The following is an 18,364-nucleotide window of genomic DNA, read 5'->3' on the forward strand; positions in this document are numbered from 1 at the left end:
TTAGAAGAATTTTGGAATAATTTGTAATATTCCTCAGTAGTGACATTCAGTTATAATCAAAGGATATGAGAAATGATATGATATAATAAGAATTTTTCACTATAATCTTAAGTTGAACTAAAATATGAGTTGTACTGGCTAGTATTATATGTGATGGTGAAATGGTGAGTTTAAAAGATGGAAGTTGATTGGTCTACTTGTGAGTTGATTGTTGGTTGTTTGATTTATTGTTGGTTTCGGCTTGAGTCCGACTGGTAGTCAATAATATAAAGGAGATGCTGCCCAAATTTTCGGAAAATACCCTACTTTTAAAAATAGAATGTATACTTCCGTGTGTTACCAATATTCATGTTAATACTCCAAATGATGTGATCTCGGTTCTTGAAAGAGGTTGTCACAACCAATCCGACTATATATAATTGGTGTTTGATTTAATTTAGCTAGTCATCACTTGGTGCAATTGATCAATTAAATGAGTTAATTGGTTAATTTTACCAATTAATCGTCAGTTAGATTGAAATCGATTCCAATTAGATTAAGTCAAAATTTGATGTGACTTTCAAATCCGAAATCAAAGCAATGAGGAATTTGGGGGAGGTAAGGAAACCAGTAGAGTTCAGAAGTTGTTGCAAGCGTGTAACACTTTAGTTGGATGAATATGCCGTTAGTAATGGATAAGAGAGATAGAAAGTTATTTGTATGGACAGGAGAGAAGGATGTTTTTAGGAAGGAAAAATTTAAAATAGAGCAAAGAGCAAAGAGAAGGAAGGAAGGAAAGGAATAAGGGAGATGGAATCAAGAAGAGATTTGTACCTACACCAATATGGATTTTATTAGCTAATCAAAGAGATTCTATCATCTACAATAAACTTTTATCAAAGGGTGTCTTGTTTCTGAATTGTTTTGGTAATCATATAATAAATGATTTATCAAGTATTTCTGTTCTGGATAAAAGGTGAGATACCATTTTAGTTCAGTTTCTGATTGATAATGATACTTAGGTTGTTGTTAAATATCAAAAGCGGTATTAATACAGATGATTGATGTTTACTTCAGTATAGGATGTTGTGAGCATCAAAGTTCGTATTGATATCTAATTTGATATGACATCAAAATAAGTATTAATATCAGGAGTTCGGGTGTGAATAAGCTATGAGAATGAAGAACGGAAATAAGAAAGAAAGTGGAATCAAAAGGATGATAGAGAAAATTTATAGAGAAGATATGGGTAAGGTGGAATTTTTTTTTAGGAAACATTGGCAAATGGAGATAGGGAATGCATCCCAGGAGAATGATCAAGTACTGAGGCCTAAAAGAAGATATCTAGTGACCAAACATAAAGATATAATGGGGAGGCAACATGTACAAAAATATTAGACCTACCCAAGAGCTAAGGCGGGACGTCAAAGATTAGATGTATACATTTTTCCAGGAAATGTCATAGTGAAGTCACCTGAGAACCAACGTTGTCTAATAAGTGGAATGGTCGTTGCTTGAAGAAAGGGTGATATGTCATCAGATCCAGAAATTGATTGAAAATGATCTATATTATTTGATTTGAGAACTAACAGCAGTATTCAGAATGCGAGGAATTAGGTCAAACCGGAATAGTATATACCACTCCTAGATGAACGGGCAATAAGTAAGGAAAAATTAAAAGATAGGAATCTGGCTACGATAATGCAAGGGATTCAAGCTACTCCGAGAATATGATACGAGACATGGATGTCAAGTAAGACTTTCTGATAGTGTGGCAGAAAGGAGGAATAAGCGTTATATGTGACTAGACGTCATGGAGGAGCATTGCAGTCAGTTCATATGAGAACTCCCTAAAACCAAAAATGATAATAAAAATTAGAATATGTCGGTGATGCCTCCAGATTAGTATACTTTCTTCTAAGTAGTAAGAGAATTTCGCTCGGCAAATCTACTCGATTGTGATTTAAGGAAATTAAGGTATGATGTTACGGCTGTGCGCTAATCGTATTCGATCGAGATTTTCTCGTTAATTTTACTCTACTATAATTTTGAGAGTGTCAGAAATCGAATACGCCCTGGTTTCAGTACATTATTCGCAGATGGACGAGAAGATTAAGAGAATGACTAAAGAGCCTCGAATGCGATTGGAAGCGATTACAAACCAGGTGAATTAAGCAGAGAAACATGTGGGAATGAGATTCAACAACCAGTAACTATTGGAAACGTTCATGAGCATGAATTTCTAGAATTAGAAATAAAAGAGAATTAATAGGCATTATGCTGGCCCTTTTGAAACAATAAGATAGAGAAGATAAATGTAAGTGAGTTGGCTTCACCGCCACATGTATAGCTGGTTCATAAGGTGTTTACATGTGTATATTCATGAAAAGTAACTAAGCTCCATTATATATAAAATGCAGACTTGAGTTATAGGACCAACTAGTAGAATATGATGGAAGCGAGAGGCTGGTGAGTAATGAGTAATACTGCGAGTAAAAGATTATGAAAAATGGTAAGGTTGAGAGAATCAACCCGAGAAAAAAAATGGAAGTGAGATACTGGAATATATCATTATCTGATCCTTAGTGCGATTCTGAGGACAGAATCCTTTTGAGGGGGGGATGTAATATCCGGGACATGACGTGTAATTATTTTATCAATAAATGATTATTATGTGATTATTATGTGATTTTTTGGTGAATTATTTGATGATTGGTGATATTATTTGAATGTTCAAATGTGGTAAAGTATAAGTATGTTAATTTTATTATATACAGAATAAAATATAGATAATTAAGGTATTTTTCTGGTAATCTTTGGAGTGTTATATAATTTTATATTGATTAATGAATTAATTAATTATTTTCTAAATAATAACAAAATCATTTTCTAAAGTCGGGAATCGTCTGACCTCAACTGTTTTTACGTTTTTACAACCCGAAACTCTTCCGAAAACTCCATCCTAACCTAATCTGGTAATTCCAGACATTTTTCGTGTTTTGACTTTTTCGATCCGGATTACGGTTTGACCTGTGCGCAGTCCGACGCGATATTTTCGATATGCCGACCCTTTTCGATAACATTATCTTTGTACAATCGTTTTATAAAAGCCCGGTTTTGATAATTATCCGAAATAGGATAACGTTTATCCAAAATAGGATAGTGTTTATCCAAAACAGGATAGTGTCTATCCAAAAAGGATAACGTTTATCCAAAATAAACGTATTTATCGATCCAACACGATCCAGAACGTACCAATATTTTGTAAATATAAATAGCCCTTTCTTATTTCATTTTCACGCGCAAAAATCATAATCAGACAGTACAAACCCTGAAAACCAGAAAAAATTTATTAAAACACCGTATTCTTTAAAATCAATCGCACAAACGAAGGCGTTATCAAACTTCGATTTGGGCGTGCAATATATCAAAGCGAAGCTCTCGAAATCCTCTTTCTGAATCAACCATCAGTTTTTGCCCAGAAATCAAGGTATTTTTCTAAATTAATTATTTTAATTCGAATTAATTATGGATTAAATTATGAATTTTTGTTCTTGATCTTTTTGATATGATTTGATGGCATAATCGTGTAGGTCTTTTCTTCCTGGTCAATTTGGTATATTATATGTCAAAATTTGAGTTCAGTAACATGTAGAAAAGTTGTTTTGATCTTTGAGTTTGAATGTTCTTCGTGTTCTTGAATACTTTCACCGGAAAACTCATACCTTTGGCTGGATTTTCGATTCGTTAAACCTGGGAACCTAAGACTTACACCATTAAACAGATCGTGTGAAAAGGAATTGATAGGTAGGATCCGTTTTAGCAGTGGAAGCCGAAATCGATCACCGGATTTTGGGGAAGCTTCGTCGGCAGCGAAGTTTGACCAGAATTTCCGGGCGATTCGCTGCTTTCCTGGCGATTTTGATTTCATAATTCAGCTTCTGGAGGAGTAATCATCCATCCCTGTTAATTTGGCTGGATTCTGGGTTGATATAAAGGTGGTCGTAAAGCTTGGTGGCCGCCGTTAATGGCGGCCGGCCACCAAAGCCGGCGAACGGGGAAGACGACGGTGGAATTACCGTCCAACCCCTGTGGTTTTGTGGATTTTACAGATTAGTCCCTGGCTTTTCCAGAATATTCAAAAATGATATTCCTGTTTTAGTTATTTATAAAAATGATATTTTCTTTTTACAATTATTTACATAAATTGTTTTTATTTATTTAAAAATCTAAAAATCAATATTTTCATTTCTAAAAATTATTTTAATTCTAAAATAAATCTTAATTATTTAATTAATTAATTTTAGTTGATAATTAATTATTTAATTAATCTATTAATTTAAATATTAATTGATTAATTAATTTCATTAGGTATTAATTAATTTTAATTGATTATTTAATTGGATTTAATTATTTAAAATTGATTTAAAAATTCCGAAAAATAGTTTCAAGATTTAAAATATTATTTTAAATTTTTTTCAAGGCTCGATAATTATTATAAAATTATTTTAAATTCAGATTCGGGTGTTCGAACCCTATTATTTAATTATAAAATGATTCGGAGTCCAATTTTAATTCTAAAAAATGTTCAAAAATTCGTATTAAATACCTGAAAAATTATTTTGACCCCGAATCTTCTTTGAAAAATTATTTTAATTGAATATCTTGCGTGCTATGTGCTATGTGTTATCTGATTAATGTGTTATATACCTATGTGGTTATTGTTTGACCATTTTGGTCATAACTTTCAATTCGTAAATCGGATTTGGGTAAAACGAAGGGTAGATAAGAGCTTATGACATCTATGTGACGATTATAATAATATAAGATTGAGTATTGATAGATGGTTGTGATGCCTAGAAGAGCAAGCGAGGCATAGACAAAGAAAGTCAGTGATCCATAGATAGAATGAACGCATAGAAAGAGAAGGCAAGTGATTGACGAATAAAAGCAAGGCATAGAAAAAGAAGGAAAATGAATGATGAGTAGAATTGTTATGTTAGATATATTTGAGATGTCATGTCTAATATGATTCGTGTTCAGTTTTCAGATCTTAACAAACAAGATATATCAGGACTTACTGGAAATCAGGACTTAATATCAGAACTTAAGGTCATATCAGAACCTAAGCGCGGGAAGACTTTCATATAAGGAAGGAAGCTGATTTACAGTAGAAGATCGAGACTGAAATAAAAGAAGATATGAATGGAAAGAGTTAGAGAACTAGAAGACTTGTAGAAGATATTTGATTGATATATTTTAGGAGACAGAATTGTATTCCATATCAATTAGAAGTTATCTTGTAACTGTGTACTATATAAACACAGACTTAGGGTTTACACTATATGTGTTATCATTATCGAGAAGATTATACATTATAACCTAGCAGCTCTTAGTGATATTTGTTCATCACTGAGAGAGAACAACAGTTCGTATTGTAACAGAGTTTATTCAATATACTTGATCTTTGTTACATACTTGTGTTAAAAGATTTGATTGTATAAACACTATATTCAACCCCCTTCTACAGTGTTGTGTGACCTAAAAATTGGTATTAGAGTTTATCTGTTAACACACATATAGTAAAGATCCAAACAATCATATCTGAAGAATCACACACTTCAACCAAGCCCACTAAATATGAAGAAACTCAAAAGACTAAAACCCACAGTCGATATGAGACTATTACGGTTCCCATACTGAGACCTTCTGATTATCCCATATGGAAAGTGAAGATGGCTATGTTTCTGGAAGCTACAGATCCAGAATACCTTAACAGAATTAATGAAGGACCACATAAGCCTACCAAGCTCTCTGTTGTAGTTGTTGATCAACCAGCAAAGACCATACCAAAGGAGAAAGGTGAGTACAAAGCTGAAGACATCTCATCTATTGCCAAGGATACAAGGGTAAGGCATTTGCTGCATAGTGCCATTGATAATGTCATGTCAAACATGGTAATTAATTGCAAAACTACAAAGGAGATATGGGATGCTTTGGTGACAAGATGCCAGGGAACTGATACAATCAAGAAGAATAGGAGGACAATACTCACTCAAGAGTATGAGCACTTTGACTCAAAAGCTGATGAGTAATTAACTGACTTATATGACACGTTTGTCAAATTCTTGAAAGATCTGTCATAGTGGATAAGGAATATGATCTTCAAGATTTAAATCTAAAATTCCTTTTAGCTCTTCCTAAAAATTGGGATTTGAAGTCTACTACAATAAGAGACAACTATGATGTTAGATATATTTGATAATGTCATGTGTAATATGATTTCTGTTTAGTTTTCAGATCTTACCTTACAGGACAAATCAATACTTAACTGGAAATCAGCACTTATACTGAAGACATAACTTAAGATATCAGAACTTAAGTTATCAGAACTTAAGGTTCAGAAGATATTTATCAGGAGATAATATCAGGACTTAAGATGACTTTCAGATAAGGCAGGCGGCTGATTGAAAGGAAAGAAGATCGAGACTAAGACAAAAAGAATTATGCATGAAGAAGGAATTCTATGAAGAATAGAATACTTGGAAGAAAAGATAACTGGTTGATATATTTTAGGAGCAGAATTATATCCCATATCAATTAGAAGATTATCTTGTAACTGTGTAGTATATAAACACAAACATAGAGTTTACACTATAAGTGTTACGATTATCGAAGTTATTATTCTTTGTAACTCTAGAAGCTCTCGTGATAATTTGTTCATCACTGAGAGAGGACAGTTCCATATTGTAATAGAGTTTATTGTGTTGAATAAAATCTATTTTCTATTACTTGAGTTCTTATATTTGATTTGATTGTGCTAAACACTGTATTCAACCCCCTTCTACAGTGTGTGTGACCTAACAAGTGGTATCAGAGCCTTCTGTTAACACACACAGTTTAAGATCCAAAATCAATCATGTCTGAAGAAAAACTCCAACCAAGCCCACCAGAACTGAAGAACCTCCAAAACTGTAACCCATAGTCGATACGAGACTATAAGAGTTCCCATGTTGAAACCTTCTGAGTATTCCATATGGAAAGTGAAGATGGCTATGTTTCTGGAAGCTACAGATTCAGAATATCTCGACAGGATTTATGAAGGACCACATATGCCAAACAAACTCTCTGTGGAAGTTGCAGGTCAGCCAGCAAAGTCTGTACCAAAGGAGAAAAGTGATTACACTGCTGAAGATATCTCATCGATTGTAAAGGATGCAAAGGTAAGATAATTGCTGCATTGTGCCATTGATAATGTCATGTCAAACAGGGTAATTAACTGCAAGACTGCAAAAAAGATATAGGATGCTTTGGAAACAAGGTGTTAGGGAACTGATTCAATTAAGAAGAACAGGAAGACAATACTCACTCAAGAGTATGAGCACTTTGACTCAAAGCCTGATGAGTCATTAACTGATTTATATGACAGATTTGTCAAACTCTTGAGTGATTTGTTACTAGCTGACAAAGAGTATGATACTAAAGATTCAAATCTTAAGTTCCTGTTATCTCTTCCTGAAAGATGGGATTTGAAGGCCACAATAATAAGAGACAACTATAATCTTGATGAAACAACTCTTGATGAAATTTATGGGATGCTCAAGACTCATGAACTTGAGATGGAACAAAGAAGCAATAGGAATGGAAAAAAGTCAAGAACAGTTGCCTTTGTGGTTGTGGAGGAAAGTCCCAAAGAAGCTGCCTCAAGGAAAGGCAAGGGAAAGGCTCTCATCACAAAGTCTGATACTGAGTCATCAAGTTCCGATAGTGATGATGACTCGAAAACTAAAAGTATACCCTAATGAAGAGATGATGAAGCTGTGTGCTCTTATGATGAAAGGGATCACAAAGATTGCGTACAGAAAATTCAGGAGAGGAAAGAAATTTTCCAGGAAAGGTGCAAGTTCTGAAAAGAAAGGTTTCAGAAAATATGAAGGCAAAGGAAGAAAGTCTGACATAGGAGATTATTCAAATGTTAAATGCTACAACTGTGGTGAGAAAGGCCACAAATCTCCAGATTGCAGAAAAAGAAAAAGTGACAAAGGAAAGGCTCTTGTCACAAAGAAGAAAAGCTGGTCAGATGCTTCAGATTCCGAGGATGAGGAAAACTATGCCTTGATGGAAAATGCTGATAGCAGTTCTGATACTGCTGACTTAAAGGTACCTCAAACTACTTATGCCTTTCATACTGATGATATTACTGAGTTGAGAAGATATCTTAAAACCATGTTCATTAGTTATAAAGATCAAACTTTAACATGTGAAAGATTAACTTTTGAAAATCTTTCTTATAAAAAGAGGAATGATTATTTAGAAAAAGGAGTTAGTCATGTTCCATCAAACTCAGAAAGATAGAGATGATGCCTTTTATGTTAGGGATGAAGTGTTAAAAATGAATGAATCTCTAAAAACCGAGTTAGAAAAGGAAAGAGAGATTATCAGGACTTGGACTAACTCTGGTAAAGCAACTCAGGATATTCTCAGTAGTGGAAACTGGAAAGAGGGCTTAGGTTATGGAGATGACAAGAACAGTAAGGGAACTGTAGAAACTGAGCCTATAGTTATTAAACAAAAACCAAAGGTAAATCCTATTAAGTTTGTAACTGCAAAGTCTGATATTGATAAATCAGAAGTTAAGGAGAAAATAACTTCTGACAAACCTAAACAGGATAAGCCGACCGAAGTTAACATAGGCTTAATGACTAAGAAGCAGCTTAAGCATAAGCTGAAAGACGTTAAGAATGTAAACAAGGTAAAGCCACCTAGGAAAAATAGGAATGGAAAGAAAGGTGTGAAAAAAGTAACAATTATAAGCCTGTTCCTAATGCTCCTAGAAAAACATGTCATAACTATGGAAATTCTAACCATCTGGCTTCTTTTTGCGGGAAGAATAAGAATATAAACTCCTTACCTTCAAAATCAGGAGTTAAGAGTCAGTGTGTTAGATATAAGCCACAAAATCCTTGTTTTCATTGTGGTAGTTTATGGCATTCTATTTATACTTGTAAGGAATATCATAGTTTGTACTATGATTATTATCAAATAAAACCTTCTGTAAAGAAAGTTAGCATTATTCCTTTTAGTGTAAGTTCTGATGCAAAGTCTGATATTGCAAATTCTGATAATAAAACTGTTAACATAAACTCTGATGCTAAATCCGCTGCAAATGTCAACAAACTTAAAAAGGCCAAAGGATCCAAGCAAGTCTGGGTCCTTAAAACTAATCATTAGTGGTCTTTGTGATTGCAGGGGAACAGGAAGAACATCCTAGTTCTGGATAGTGGATGTTCAGGATATATAATTGGAAATAAAGCCCTGCTATCAGACTTTGTGGAGAAAGTTGGCCCATGAGTTTCTTATGGAGATGGCAACATTGGAAAAACTCTGGGATATGGCAATATCAATCTTGGGAATGTCATCATTAAAAAAGTAGCTCTGGTCTCAGGACTTAAACACAATCTGCTCAGTGTGAGTCAAATATATAACCGAGGTTATCATGTGGATTTCTTTGAAGAATACTGTGAAGTTGTAAGCAAATCTACAGGCAAAGTTGTTCTGAAAGGATACAGACATGGTAACATTTATGAAGCCAAGCGTTCAACAAATACTGATGGTTCTGCAATCTATCTGTTGAGTAGAGCATCAATGGAAGAAAGCTGGATTTGGCACAAGAAACTCTCTCATTTAAATTTCAATAATATAAATGAACTAGTCAAGAAAGATCTTGTGAGAGGACTGCCAAAATCAGTATCTGCTCCTGATGGCCTTTGTGAATTATGTCAGAAGGCAAAACAAAGAAAATCTTCATTCAAGAGCAAGACTGAATCATCAATTCTTGAGCCTTATCACCTACTACAGGTCGATCTATTTGGTCCAGTTAATGTCATGTCTATTGCAGAGAAGAAATATGCTATGGTCATAGTGGATGAGTTCACCAGATACACATGGGTGTATTTCTTGCACACAAAAAGTGAAACTGCATCTATCTTGATTGATCATGTCAAACAATTGGATAAATTGGTCAAAGATTCTATGAAGATCATAAGGAGTGATAATGGCACTGAGTTCAAGAATTTGATTATGGAAGAGTTCTGCAAAGACCATGGAATAAAGCAGGAATTTTCTGCTCCTGGAACTCCACAGCAAAATGGAGTTATTGAAAGAAAGAATAGAACTCTTATTGAAGCTGCACGAACTATGCTTGATGAAGCAAAGTTGCCAACCTACTTTTGGGCTGAAGCTGTGCAGACTGCTTATTTTACTCAGAATGCAACACTCATTAACAAGCATGGAAAAATACCATATGAGATGGTGAAGAAAAAGAAGCCAAATCTGAAGTATTTTCATGTATTTGGATGCAAGTGTTTTGATCTCAAGATTCATCCCGAACAGCTATCCAAATTTGATCTAAAAAGCTGATGAAGGAATTTTTGTTGGATATCCACTTTCTACAAAAGCCTTCAGAGTCTATAATTTAAGAACAAGGGTTTTCATGGAATCTATCAATGTCTCTTTTGATGAGAAGAAGATTACTGGACTTGAAGATTTCAATGATCATGATCAGCTGAGATTTGAGAATAAAGTTTTAAATTCTGATTCTGTAAATCCTGATACTGCAAACTCTGATGGATTAAACTCTGATATTATTGAAACTGTGGTGACTATGCCTAAGGAAAATGCACCTGTACAGGGGGAGCATACTGAAGATCCAACCACATCTCAAGAAGCATCATAACCTACAACAGGCTCTTCAAGTTCTGATGGGCCAAGTTCTGATAATTCTGGAAACTCATGTTCTGATATTTCTGGAAACTCAAATAATGAAGGATCCAACTCAGAGAGCATAATTTCAGGGGGAGCATCAGAAAATGTTGATGGAGACAGCATGGATCATGGGGGAGCATCCAGTTCTAGAGAAAACCTTCCATCTGCAAGGAAGTGGACTAAAGCACATACACCTGACTTAATTATTGGAAATCCTGATGCAGGTGTCAGAACTAGAACAGCTACATCAAATGAATGTCTTTATCATTCTTTTCTCTCTCAGACTGAACTAAAGAAAGTGGAAGAAGCTCTTCAAGATGCTAATTGGGTGTAAGCAATGCAGTAAGAGTTAAATAAATTTGAAAGAAATAAAGTCTGGACCCTATTGCCAAGTCCAAGGAACAGATCAGTTGTTGGTACCAAATGGGTGTTCAGAAACAAAACTGGCATAATTACAAGGAACAAAGCAAGGCTGGTTGCAAAAGGTTAATCTGAATATGAGGGAATTGATTATGATGAAACATTTGCACCAGTTGCTAGATTGGAAGCCATATGGATATTTTTGGCTTATGCTGCTCACAAGAAGTTTAAAGTCTTCGAATGGATGTGAAAAGTGCTTTTATTAATGGAGAATTGGAAGAGGAAGTATATGTTGAACAACCTCCAGGCTTTGTAGATCCCAAATTTCCCAATCATGTCTACAGGCTTGATAAAGCACTTTATGGCCTTAAGCAAGCTCCAAGAGCATGGTATGAGACTTTAACTCAGTTTCTTCTGGAAAGTGGATTTAACAGAGGAACTATTGACAAAACACTGTTCTATCTCAACCATGGAAAGGACTTACTTTTGGTGCAAATATACGTTGATGATATCATTTTTGGTTCTACAAATGACAGACTTTGTAAGAAGTTTACCAAACTGATGCAGTCAAGATATCAAATGAGTATGATGGGAGAACTTAACTATTTTCTGGGCCTTCAAGTCAAGCAGAATGAAGAAGGAACTTTTATTTGTCAATCTAAGTACACAAGAAATTTGTTGAAGAAATTTGGAATGCAGGATTGTTCAAGTGCATCCACTCCTATGGCCACTGCAACTAAGTTGGATAAGGATACTGGTAAATCAGTAGATATTACTGATTACAGAGGTATGATTGGCTCACTACTCTATCTAACTGCAAGTAGACCTGATATCACGTATGCTACCTGTCTTTGTGCAAGATTTCAAGCAGATCCAAGAGAACCTCACTTAACAGCTGTGAAAAGAATTTTTAAGTACCTTAAGGGTATAGCTGATCTGGGATTGTGGTATCCTAGAGAATCAGACTTTAAGCTAATAGGTTACTCAGATGCAGATTTTGCAGGATGCAAAATTGATAGGAAAAACACAAGTGGAAGCTGCCAATTTCTTGGAGGCAGATTGGTTTCTCGGTTTAGCAAGAAACATCATTTATTAATATTAATTAATAATAGAAAATAATAAAATTAAGTCAATTTCTGTTGGGAACCACGGACTTAGGGTGTCACTACGTTTTACGATAAAGATTACGAAAAGAGGATTACCTTGTTAATGGTTGATTCCACGCTCTTCTATTGTATTCCCAAATTCCCTTGAGCGAAGTGTGGCCTCCGTCTTCTCAAGTTATCCTCTCTTCTTGCTCCTTGGTGGCTACAATATGTTTTCACACAATTGCCAAGAAAGAAGAGAATAAGAATATATATAGGCTACAATAGGGACCATGGATAATTAGGTTGGGCCTTCTAATTACATCTTGAGCCTAGCCCAATGTAATTAAATATTAATTCAATCCACTAAAGAATTAATATTTGCACTACCTTTTTTAATACCGTAATTTAATTAATTCGGTTCCAATATTATTTGTTTATTAAATTCCCCATGTTTAAAATATTATATGTCCATTAATTAAATAAATTACTGATAATTTATTTAATTAATATCTTTTATCCTTGATCATCCACTCAACCTTTATTATTATGCCAGAATAAATTCCATCTGCAGAGTTTCACATAATTAAATCTTTTTGAGCTTTCAAGGGGACATCATTAACCTGAATATTATCAGGACATGGATTCCTTCAATAAATAATATCCACCATGTATATAATTCCATCACCCAAAATATAACGATATAATTCAAAAGAATTATTTCATATATAAATCAAAGCATGTAAATAATATACACGTGTCAATTACTATTTCCGGATTAAGAACCTAAGCATTAATAATAACATAGAATCTTAGTTCTCCTTCTTAATCAGTATTAAGGGAACAATTCTAAATTTGATCATGTTCAATATACACAAAGTATACTAGTATTATTTATTAGTCAATATAAACTAATCTAAATAATACTACAGCCATACCAGTGGATTGTCTAACACCACCTGTGCTGTGAACCTTATTATATTATATAACCGTATTTAACAATCTAATATGCTGTATCCCATTTGATACTAGATTGTTCACAATATATAATATTAGACAACATGTAAACATTCAAATGATTCTCAAATAAACTGGCCAGAAATAAATGTACATACTTCAAATAAATATTTTCAGTATACACTAAAAATCTCCCACTTATACTCAAAATATTCTATGTGTACATCAGTGTTTATTTAATCCACTATTACATAAAAATCTATGTGTCCATCCATCTGACTCCTATCGCTTCCACATGCTTGTCAAAAACCTTGGTTGGCAAGCTCTTTGTGAAAGGATCTGCTCGGTTGTCTTCTGATGATATGTGAGCCACAACTATATCCCCTCGCTTTACGATTCCTCGTATGAGATGATACTTATGTTCAATATGTTTAGCTGCTTTGTGGTCTCGCGGTTCCTTTGAATTTGCCACAACACCAGTGTTATCACAGTACACCGTCAAGCTCCTAGGCAAATTAGGTACCACATCTAAGTCCAAAAGGAAGTTCCTGAACCATACCGCCTCCTTGGCAGCCTCAGAGGCCGCCACGTACTCGGCCTCCATGGTGGAGTCTGCAATGCATTTCTGCTTTACACTCCTCCATATAACGGCTCCACCTCCCAAAGTAAAAACATATCCCGAGGTTGATTTCCTCTTATCCCTATCTGATTGGAAATCTGAATCAGTATATCCCAAAGGAAATAGATCTGAGGCCTTGTAAATTAACATATACTCCTTAGTCCTTCTCCGGTACTTGAGTATAGTTTTTACTGCACTCCAATGTTCCTGACTGGACTGCCTGATCAAAATGAATATTCCAGTCTCTAGAGGCTTGTTTAAGTCCATAAATAGACCTCTTAAGCTTACATACCAGATGCTCTTGGCCTTCCTTAATGAATCCTTTTGGTTGCTGCATATAGATGGTTTCTTCAAGACTTCCATTAAGAAAAGCTGTCTTGACATCCATTTGCCAAATCTCATAATCAAGATGAGCTGCTATAGATAAAAGAATACGGATTGACTTAAGCATGACTACCGGTGAAAAGGTTTCCTCATAATCGATACCTTCTTTCTGAGTATACCCTTTCGCAACAAGTCTTGCTTTCCAGGCTTTCACCTTTTTATCTAATCCCCTCTTTTTCTTGTAGATCCACTTACATCCAATAGGTTTTATACCTTTGGGTGGTTCCACGAGCTCCCAGACCTGATTAGAATACATTGATTCTATCTCAGATTCCATCGCCTTTTGCCAAAGATCTGCATCTTTGTCTTGTACTGCCTCTTCGTATGTACGGGGATCATCATCATGTTCACCAGGGACCAAGTCTGAAGACTCGCCCAAAAACATGAATCTATCAGGCTGTTGAACAACCCTCCCACTACGACGAGGCACTGGTGCGGTATTAGTGACATGTTGTACATTATGTTGTGGTTGTTCTACTTGTACTACAGCTTCATGGGTATTATTTGTCCCTCCCACTAGTTCCTCTAAAACGACACTACTCATGGGTTTGTGATTCATTATATATTCCTCCTCTAAGAATCTTGCATTGGTGCTAACAATGACATCCCGATTCTTCGGACTATAAAATAAATATCCTTTCATTCCCATGGGGTAGCCTACAAACAACCTTACTTCTGTATGAGATTCTAACTTAGTCGCGTTCTTGTTCTGCACATGTGCTGGACAACCCCATATTCGAATATGTCTTAGACTCAATTTATCCCCGGTCCACAATTCTAAGGGGGTTTTAGGAACCGACTTAGAAGGTACTAAGTTCAGAAGATAAGCTGTTGTCTCTAAGGCATGTCCCCAAAACGACTTGGGTAAATCCAAATAACTCATCATCGATCTAACACTCTCTAAAAGAGTCTGGTTCCTTCTCTCTGCTACACCGTTCTGCTGGGGTGTGCCTGGTGCAGTTAACTGGGATTCTATCCCATTTTCTGATAAATATTCCCTAAATTCTCCAAGCAAGTATTCGCCACCACGATCTGATCGTAGTGACTTGATACTTTTATTAAGTCGCTTCTTCGTTTTAGCTTTGTACTCTTTGAACTTATCAAAGCACTCAGACTTACGGTGCAACAAATAAACGTACCCATATCTAGAATAATCATCAATGAAAGTGACGAAATATTCATAACCACCTCTTGCTTGGATATTCATGGGTCCACATAAATCAGAGTGAACCAATTCAAATACTTGTTTGGCTCTATTCCCCTTTGCCTTGAAAGGCCTATTAGTCATTTTACCTTCCAAGCAGGATTCACAAACTGGAAATGGCTCCACTGCCATGAGCTTAAAGGCCCGTCTACTACCAGTCTTTGAATCCTCCTCAAGTTAATATGACCTAATCTTAAGTGCCAAAGATATGTTTGGTTCAAACTAGAAGGTTCCTTTCTTTTAGTAGAGTTAGAAGATGTGTTGTTCAATTCCCTAAATTGCAGTTGCAGTGCAGGTTGACTAGGATTAATTATATACAAATTGTCTTACAATGTACCAGAATATATAATTCGTTTATTCATCATAATAGAAACATTACGATCCAAACAAACATTATAACCATCCAAAGCAAGTTTAGAAACCGAAATTAAATTCCTTCTAAAAGAAGGTACATAAAGACAATTGTTCAAAACCAAAATCCTATCAGAACCAGAAGATAAATGAATAACTCCTACTGTAACTACTGCTACTTTCGTAGCATCTCCCATAAACACGTATATCTCACCATCTCAAAGCATTCTGGATAGTTGGAACCCCTGCATAGAATTACAAACATGATCAGTGGCTCCTGTATCTACACACCAAGTGCTCGTAGATATAGCCGCTATAAATGTTTCTGTAACTAGAGAAAGAGACATACGAGTATTGTTTGTCTTCTTAGGAAGAGGACAATCCTGTTTCCAGTGACCTGACTGTTTGTATCTGAAGCACTTTCCCTTAGGCTTTTTCACACCACCCTGAACTCCCACTGCCTTCACAGCTTTCTATGTCTGAGCCTTTTTCTTCTTCTTAATACCTTTCGGCTTAGAGGAAGAACCTTTCTCAGCCACATTCACTTGAACACTCTGCCGAAATAATCCTTCAGCTGCCTGAAGTTCTGTCAGCAGTTCCGCGAGACTATACTGCCTCTTGTTCATATTGTAATTCAAGCGGAACTGCTCAAAACTCCTGGACAAGCTCATAAGGATAATGTCAATCTGGGTTTCCCCGTCAAGTTCAGCACCAAGGATCTCTATCTCATTCAGATGAGACATCATCTTGAGAACATGATCCCTTACAGGTGTGCCTTCAGCCATCTGAGTGTTCATTAAAGCCTTCATGGCTACTTGCCTAGCAGCCCTATTCTGATCTCCAAAAAGTTTCTTGAGATTAAAGAGCATATCCGAAGCAGTGGCCATAGACTGATGCTGATGCTGCAAAACACCCGACATTGCTGCTAGAATGTAACATCGTGACATTTCATCAGCCTTAATCCACCGTTTATAATACTCTTTCTCATCTTCAGGAGCATCAACAGCAGGCTGTTCGGGCTTGGGTTCATAAGTGCAAAACTTGTACTCCTCAGCAGTCAACACAATGTCCAAATTTCGTTTCCATTCAATATAGTTATGTCCGGTAAGTTTGTTATCCTTAAGTATGGTGAATAGTGGATTAAAACCCATTTTATCCTGAGAATCATGCATAAAAACATCACATAAATAAGGGTGCATTAATTATTAAGATTTATTGATTCCTTTAACAATTATTAAAATTTAATACACTAACATATAAACACCATAAGCTTCTGGTATGCCACGATGTGTGACATGTATACCACCTAATTTTGTTTAAATGTTACTTCGGTCCTATTACTAAACAATATGCCACGTTGGGGTGGACTATATTATTTTTCATAGCTAAGTGTATACCATCATCAAATCTTAAATTATTTGAAATCTATGGAACTTGGTACGCCATGATGGGTGGCGTGTATACCTTCCAATTATTCATAATTTTGCCTTGAATAGAATACTTCAATTCAATATTCATCAATGGTTCGATTTCCAGGTAGTGGAGGAGTCACATCGGTCTCGCTTAAAACCCACAGCCTTACAAGTTCGATGAACCCGTTTTTGACAAAATCGCCCCAAATCAGAAATAAAGAAAATCCGTATTTATTCCTTTCAAAATTTATTAATTTAAGAAGTTTGTTCTAGTAATTTCTATAACATTCTAGACACCATAAATTACATGCCACGATGGGTGACGTATATATAATTTATATTCGTCTTTATGTTAAATTACCTACAACCAATAATGGAGACCATTGGATTTAATTTCATATTAATTCCCTCTCCCACTTAGAATTTTTTTTATTAAAATTGAGGAATTTTAAAATTAAATGGGGCCCTATATTGTTATAATTATGTCTAATCATGCATTCAAAATATACACATAATTTTAACAACATATAACATTTAATCAAAGCAATAAATAAAATTTATGTCCATGTCGTCCTAATTAAGTTAAACATGCAATTTTAAAAGAATTACACACATAATTAACGACACACATAATCAATAAATTAAAGCAATAATTAAAATTTAATGGAAAAAATTAAAATAAATTTTCCACTATTATGGACCTTGAAAAAAAAATCCAGCTCTCAAAAAAAAATCTGCCCCAAGCGCGCCCCGACGCCCCCAGCAGCCCCAGCAGTCCCAGCTGCCGCAGCAGCCCCAGCAGCCCCAGCAGCCCCAGCAGTCCCAGCTGCCGCAGCAGCCCCAGCAGCCCCAGCAGTCCCAGCTGCCGCAGCGGCCCCAGCTGCCGCAGCGGCCGCAGCACGCGCGCGCCTGTTGCTTTTCTGTGAGTTTTGTTTTGATTTTGTTCGATCCAAACATCAACAGCAGCCCCTTGTAATCGCACAGCGGAACAAAAAACTACCAGAATTGATTTCCGATCGCACATAACTATTACAAAATACCCGGAACAATTACAAAAAAAAATAGATATAATACAAAACTAATTTTGTAAAATCTATTCTAACACGATCAACCCTCGTGTAAATTACAACCACGATTAAACCACGTGGAAACCAAAACAAAAATTAACCACGATTAAATCACGTGGGATACAAACACATAATTAAAATATACATGGCCATAATAGTGGATTAACAACCTGCATCAAAAA

This window comes from Apium graveolens, chromosome 2 (genome assembly GCF_009905375.1).
Source record: "Apium graveolens cultivar Ventura chromosome 2, ASM990537v1, whole genome shotgun sequence".
NCBI lineage: Eukaryota > Viridiplantae > Streptophyta > Magnoliopsida > Apiales > Apiaceae > Apium > Apium graveolens.